Here is an 8091-nt window from a genome sequence, read left to right on the forward strand (position 1 = left end):
CTCCGCCATCCCTGGGATTCTCCAGGCAAGAATGCTGGAGTGGGCTGCCATTTCCTTCTCCATTCTCTCTAAACAGAAGCTTCTTCTCTCCCTATTCTGTTGCCTCCATATTACTTTGTAATCCTTTATCTCTGATCATTACTGGTCAGTTGAACCCCTTGCCATGGTGATCTCTGGAAAGTTTATTCTAAATTCACAATAATCATCATAAAAAGAAAAATAAAAAACCTACTCTCTTCTCAATAACTCTAGAACTTTCCCCTACCATCTGGCTTTAAGAAACTTTTGCCTGTCCTTCAGCATTTGCTCATTTTCCATAGCCCAAGAGCAGTGGGCAGAAAAGGGCATTTTGGGGGCTCTCCTGGCTACATACTGCTGCTTTTAAACTATTTCCTGGGTTTCTTTTGCAAAACCCTTCCTTTCAGTTGTGAGAAAATAAAAATCTACATTTTTTACCAACAAATAAACTAACTTACCTGGATCTCGATACTCTGCCCATCAACTTTTAAAAAATAACACCCTGAACTGGCAAACACTCACATTTTGCATTTATGGAGAAGGTTGTCATAGGTTATCTGGGTCAGCTCTGTATGCAGTGACATGGAGCCTTACAAGAGAGATGCAGTGGTATGTTTAATTGTGAGTAGAAGAGGAAAGGCTGTGTGGCCACAGAGGCAGAGATTAGAGAGGTGTGCCCATAGCCAAGGAATTCCAGTGATCAACAGAGACTGGAAGAGGAAGGAACAGATTCTCCCCTAGTGCCTCTGAGGGAAGGTGGTCCTACTCACATCTTGTCTGGAGCCCAGTGAACTCATTTCAGACATCTGGACTCCAGAACTGTGAGCAAATAAATTTCTGTTGTTTTCAGCTACCCAATTTGACTTGTTACGACAGTCATAGGAATCTAATAGAAGCCTTCTGGTGAATTTTTTTATGCCACTTTTCAACTGAAGAATTACTCTTCTGTTCTTCCTACAATATTTATTTTCTTTATTACTTGCTTTAATTGTAGGATAATTACAATAGTGTGATGGTTTCTGCCATACATCATCATGAATCGACCATAGGTACACACGTGCTCCCCACATCCTGAACCTCCCTTCCACCTCCCTCCTCCCCACCCCACCCCTCCAGGCCATCCCACAGCACTGACTTCAGGTGCCCTGCTTCATGCATCAAACTTGCACTGGTCATCTATTTTACATATGGCAATGTATATGTTTCAATGTTATTCTCTCAAATCATCCCACACTCTCCTTCTCCCAGAGTCCCAAAGTCTGTTCTTTACATCTGTGTCTTTCTGTAATTTCCATCTCTCTGTTGGTATTTTGTATTTGGTGAGATACTATTATCATCCCTTTCTTTCCAGTTCTTTGGGCATGGTATTGTTTAGTTCTTTGAAAGTATTTAAAATAGTTGATTTTATGTCTTTGGGTATTAACTGATTTTTCTGAACTAATTCGGTAAAATCTACATTCTGTATAATATATGACTATGAGAGCTATTTCAAATCCTGAAAGATGATACTGTGGAAGTGCTGCACTCAATATGCCAGCAACTTTGGAAAACTCAGCAGTGGCCACAGGACTGGAAAAGGTCAGTTTTCATTCCAATCCCAAAGAAAGGCAATGCCAAAGAATGCTCAAACTACTGCACAATTGCACTCATCTCACACGCTAGTAAAGTAATGCTCAAAATTCTCCAAGCAGGCTTCAGCAGTACATGAACTGTGAACTTCCAGATGTTCAAGCTGGTTTCAGAAAAGGCAGAGGAACCAGAGATCAAGTTGCCAACATCTGCTGGATCATGGAAAAAGCAAGAGAGTTCCAGAAAAACATCTATTTCTGCTTTCTTGACTATGCCAAAGCCTTTGACTGTGTGGATCACCAAAAACTGCGGAAAATTCTGAAAGAAATGGGAATACCAGACCACCCGACCTGCCTCTTGAGAAACCTATATGCAGGTCAGGAAAAAACCGTTAGAACTGGACATGGAACAGCAGACTGGTTCCATACAGGAAAAGGAGTACATCAAGGCTGTATATTGTCACCCTGTTTATTTAACTTATATGCAGAGTACATCATGAGAAACGCTGGGCTGGATGAAACACAAGCTGAAATCAAGATTGCTGGGAGAAATATCAATAACCTCAGATATGCAGATGACATGACCCTTATGGCAGAAAGTGAAGAAGAATTAAAAAGCCTCTTGATGAAAGTGAAAGGGGGTACTGAAAAAGTTGGCTTAAAGCTCAACATTAAGAAAATGAAGATCATGGCATCTGGTCCCATCACTTCATGGGAAATAGATGGGGAAACAGTGGAAACAGTGTCAGACTTTATTTTGGGGGGCTCCAAAATCACTGCAGATGGTGATTGCAGCCATGAAATTAAAAGGCGCTTACTCCTTGGAAGGAAAGTTATGACCAACCTAGATATATTCAAAAGCAGAGACATTACTTTGCCAACAAATGTCCATCTAGTCAAGGCTATGGTTTTTCCAGTAGTCATGTATGGATGTGAGATTTGGACTGTGAAGAAAGCTGAGCACTGAAGAATTGAACTGTGGTGTTGAACTGTGGTGTTGAATTTGAACTGTGGTGTTGAAGAAGACTCTTGAGAGTCCCTTGGACTGCAGGGAGATCCAACCAGTCCATTCTAAAGGAGATCAGTCCTTCTTTGGAAGGAATGATGCTAAAGCTGAAACTTCCATACTTTGGTCACCTCATGTGAAGAGTTGACTCATTGGAAAAGACTCTGATGCTGGGAGTGATTGGGGCCAGGAGGAGAAAGGGACAACAGAGGATGAGATGGCTGGATGGCATCACTGACTCGATGGATGTGAGTTTGAGTGAACTTGGGAATTGGTGATGGACAGGGAGGCCTGGCGTGCTGCGATTCATGGAGTCGCAAAGAGTCGGACACGACTGAGCAACTGAACTGAACTGAACTGATGGGAATATCTGTTTAGTTGTCTTGCTGCTGCTAAGTCGCTTCAGTCGTATCCGACTCTGTGCGACCCCAGAGACGGCAGCCCACCAGGCTCCCCCATCCCTGGGATTCTCCAGGCAAGAACACTGGAGTGGGCTGCCATTTCCTTCTCCAATGCATGAAAGTGAAAAGTGAAAGTGAAGTCGCTCAGTCATGTCTGACTCTTAGCGACCCCTTGGACTGCAGCCCACTAGGCTCCTTCATCCATGGGATTTTCCAGGCAAGAGTACTGGAGTGGGGTGCCATTGCCTTCAGACAGTGATTTTTTAAACTGTTAGGGCCAGTAAATCTCCCAGTATTTTCTGGGGGCCCTAAGCTCATGGGGCGATTCTTCAACATTGAGTCATGTAGTTGATGAATCTGCTGTAGCCTTACTTCCTATTTGCACAAAAGATCCAAAGACACTGAAGGGAGCTCAGCATCTTCTTGGTATTCGACTTCACTTTCACTTTTCACTTTCATGCATTGGAGAAGGAAATGGCAGCCCACTCCAGTGTTCTTGCCTGGAGAATCCCAGGGACGGGGAGCCTCGTGGGCTGCCATCTACGGGGTCGCACAGAGTCAGACATGACTGAAGCGACTTAGAAGCAGCAGCAGCAGGGCTCTCTTAACAAAGTACCACTGGCTGATGGTTTAAACAACAGAACTTAATTTTCTCGCAGTTCTGGGAGCTAGGAATCCAAGATCAAGGTGTTGGCAGGCTTAGTTTCCTTCGACAGCCTCCCTCCCTTGGCCATCTTCTCTCTGTGTCTTCACAGGGTCCTTCCTTTCTGTGTGTCTGTGTCCTAATCTCTTCCCAGAAGGACACCAGTCACATTGGGTTGGAGTCTACCAATATGGCCTCATTACACCTTAATTATCAACAAATAAAGTCACACTCTGAGACACTGGGAGTTAGAACTTCAACATGTAAATTTTGGAAAGATGCAGTTCAGCCCACTATCCTGGATCTCATGACCACAGACATATGTGTGGACTTCTAGATGCCCAGGAATATGTGGGGCTTTTCAAAACCCCTAGGGATAGTTGTCATTCCAGTGCTTTTTCTTTCAAGCTCCTTAGTCAGTCTGTTGTTTGCACTCACTGTTCTCTACTGCCTCAGGTACCTGTGAAGTTAAGAAATACACAAACATCTTCAGGAAAAAGCAAACGGGGTCTCCCAGAAAACCTCCAGACAGGTAAAATCAGGGCAATTTTCCAAAAATATGATTTTAAAGAAATTCAAACTCCATTCTGTCCCCTCTGGTAGCTGCCAGGCTGCTGTTCTTACTGTGACTGTGTGCTACGGGCTTACAATGCTACTAAGGAGCTCAGGAAAAAGGAAGGGAATAGAGCAAGTTACAAGCCAGAAATCCCATTATTCTTACCAAGGTTCAAATGTTTTCCTTGATTAAACTACTTCGTGGATTACTGCAAGTCTCTGATTAATTACCAGAGTTCTGAAAAAGCTGACTGTCACTTTTTTTGGACAGTTTTCTCATTGCTTTCATGGAGGAAGGAGTTTACAGAAGTCAGTATTCCATTAATTTTGCTATCACCGTTCTGACAGTGTCTTCCCAGATTTCTTTTTGTATTTGTTTTATTGTATTTATGATTTAAAGAAACACACTGTTCACAGCTCCATCCATCTTTTTCTGCTTGGGACTTGTGTCTACTCCCATGGTAACAGCTAATTCCCATAATACTATTTTGTAGAACTCTTTAAAAACTCTTTTCTTGTAAGTAATGTAAAGATTTGTTTTTAAAAAAAAAGACACAGAGTTTACCTTTTGGGTTGCCCCATAATAAATAGTCAACAATTTTAATTAACTAACTACCAGTAAATATTCTACCAATAGGAGAGAAGAAAGGGGAATGAGAAAGAGAGAAATATCAACATGATTTAAATATCAATATCAACATGACAAATGTTAATTGATCATTTTCAAAATTTGGCTACATATATTTTCAGATATATTAAGTATTATATAGCATATTAAAGAAAAAAAACCATGAAGGGCAACAAATATAATTAAGATTCATACTGCATGCCTACAATTTAAACAAAATAGAAGCAATTTGATTTTTTTAGGCAGATAAATGTTAAATTTTAATGATAATTGCTTGCATTCATACAGTACCTACCTTCCAAAAAAGTCTGTCTTTTCCCAATACCTTTTATTAACCTACTTATAAAATAATTTTTTCAAATGTTATATCTAACATTAATCTTAAAATAGAATAAGAGGCTGGGAAGAAGATGGAAGAGGAGTAAGATGGGGAGATCATAAGCCTCCCCCCAAATACACCAAAAACTCATCAAGATACAGAACAACTCCTACAAAGCAACCGCTAGGTGACAGCAGAAGACCCCAGGCCTCCAGGGGGACAGGCTAAGCTCTCTGAAATGAGAACACAGGCACAAGTCACCCCCAAAAAGAAATCAACACAAACCACCCAACCAACATTTCCTTCCAAGGGCAAAAATCAAAAGGAAGAAGTAATACAATCCTAACGCCTGGGAAAAGGAGACTCCAAGTGGAGAAAGTTAGAAACAAACAAAAAAAAAAAAGATGAAAAGACAGAGAAATACAGCACAAATGAAAAAGCAAGGTAGAAACTCACAAGACCAAATAAACAAAGAGGAAATAAGTTATCTCCCTGAAAGAGAATTCAGAATAATGATAGTAAAGATGCTTCAAAGACTTGAAAATAGAATGGAGAAAATGCAAGAAGCATTTAACACAGTTAATACAATCACCAAGGACATGAAAGAAATAAAGAATAAGCAAACAGAGATGAACAACACAATTACTGAAATTAAAAATACTCTAGAAGGAACCCACAGCAGAATAACTGAGCCAGAGGAATGGATAAGTGAACTGGAGAATAGAATGGCGGAAATAACTGCTAAAGAGCAGAATAAAGGGAAAGGAATGAAAAGAATTGAAGAAAGCCTCAGAGAGCTTTGGGACAATATTAAATGCACCAACATGCAAGTTATAGGGGTCCCAGAGGAAGAAGATAAAAGAAAGGCACTGAGAAAATTTTTGAAGAAATTATAGTTGAAAACTTCCCCAACATGGGAAAGGGAATAGTCAATCAAGTCCAAGACGAGCAGAGAGTTCCCTACGGGTTAAAATCAAGGAGAAACACATTGAGAGACATATTAATCAAGCTAACAGAGATTAAGCACAAATAAAGAATATCAGAAGCAGCAAGGGAAAAGCAACAAGTAACATACAAGGGAAAACCCATATGATTAACATCAGATCTTTCAGCAGAAATGCTACAGGCCAGAAGGGAATGACAGGATATATTTAAAGTACTGAAAGAGAAAAACCTACAACCATGATTACTATACCCAGCAAAGATTTCATTCAAAATTAACAGAGAAATCAAAAGCTTTACAGACAAGCAGAAGTTAAGAGAATTCAACACCACCAAACCAGCCATGCAACAAATACTAAAGGGACTTACATAGCCAGTAAACACAAGAGAAAAGAAAGACCTACAAAAACAAGTCCAAAACAATCAAGAAAATGTTAATAGGAACATACGTATCAATAATTACCTTAAATGGAAATGGATTCAATGCACCAACCAAAAGATACAGACTTGACTGAATGGATACAAAAACAAGACTCATATATATGCTGCCTACAGGAGACCCACTTCAGACCTAGAGACACATTCAGACTGCAAGTAAAAGGATGGGAAAAGATATTCCATGCAAATAGAAACCAAAAGAAAGCTGGAGTGGCAATCCTTATTTTCAGACAAAATAGACTTTAAAATAAAAAATATCCTAACAGACAAAGAAAGACTATATAATGATCAAGGGATCAATCCAAGAAGAAGACATAACAATTGCAAACATCTATGCACCCAACATAGGAGCACCTCAATACATAAAGCAAACACTAACAGGCATAAGAGGAGAAACTGACAGCAACACAGTTTCTGTCACAGTCTTCTAATAGTAGAAGACTTTAACACCCTACTTTCATCAATGGACAGACCATCAAAACAGAAAATCAATAAGGAAACATAAATCTTACATGAAACATTAGACCAAATGGACCTAATTGATATCTTCAGGACTTTATATCCAAATGCAGAAGAATACACTTCTTCTCAAGTGCACATGGAACATTCTCCAGGATAGACCACATCTTGGGCCACAAATCAAACCTCAGTAAATTTAAGAAAATTAAAATTGTATCAGGTATCTTCTCTGACTACAATGCTATGAGACTAGATACCAACTACAGAAAAAAAAAAAAAAAAAAAACCAGCAAAAAAACACAAACTCATGGAGATTTAACAATACATTCAGTTCAGTTCAGTTGCTCAGTCATGTCCAACTCTTTGCGACCCCATGAATCGCAGCACGCCAGGCCTCCCTGTCCATCACCAACTCCCAGAATTCACTCAGACTCATCCATCGAGTCAGTGATGCTATCCAGCCATCTCATCCTCTGTCGTCCCCTTCTCCTCCTGCCCCCAATCCCTCCCAGCATCAGAGTCCTTTCCAATGAGTCAACTCTTCGCATGAGGTGGCCGAAGTACTGGAGTTTCAGCTTTAGCATCATTCCTTCCCAAGAAATCCCAGGGCTGATCTCCTTCAGAATGGACTGGTTGGATCTCCTTGCAGTCCAAGGGACTCTCAAGAGTCTTCTCCAACACCACAGTTCAAAAGCATCAATTCTTCGGTGCTCAGCCTTCTTCACAGTCCAACTCTCACATCCATACATGACCACTGGAAAAACTATAGCCTTGACTAGATGGACCTTTGTTGGCAAAGTAATGTCTCTGCTTTTGAATATGCTATCTAGGTTGGTCATAACTTTTCTTCCAAGGAGTAAGCGTCTTTTAATTTCATGGCTGCAATCACCATCTGCAGTGATTTTGGAGCCCCAAAAAATAAAGTCTGACACTGTTTCCACTGTTTCCCCATCTATTTGCCATGAAGTGATGGGACCAGATGCCATGATCTTCATTTTCTGAATGTTGAGTTTTAAGCCAACTTTTCACTCTCCTCTTTCACTTTCATCAAGAGGCTTTTTAGTTCCTCTTCACTTTCTGCCATAAGGGTGGTGTCATCTGCATATCTGAGGTT

Source organism: Bubalus kerabau, chromosome 4 (genome assembly GCF_029407905.1).
Source record: "Bubalus kerabau isolate K-KA32 ecotype Philippines breed swamp buffalo chromosome 4, PCC_UOA_SB_1v2, whole genome shotgun sequence".
In the NCBI taxonomy this organism is placed as follows: Eukaryota; Metazoa; Chordata; class Mammalia; order Artiodactyla; family Bovidae; genus Bubalus; species Bubalus kerabau.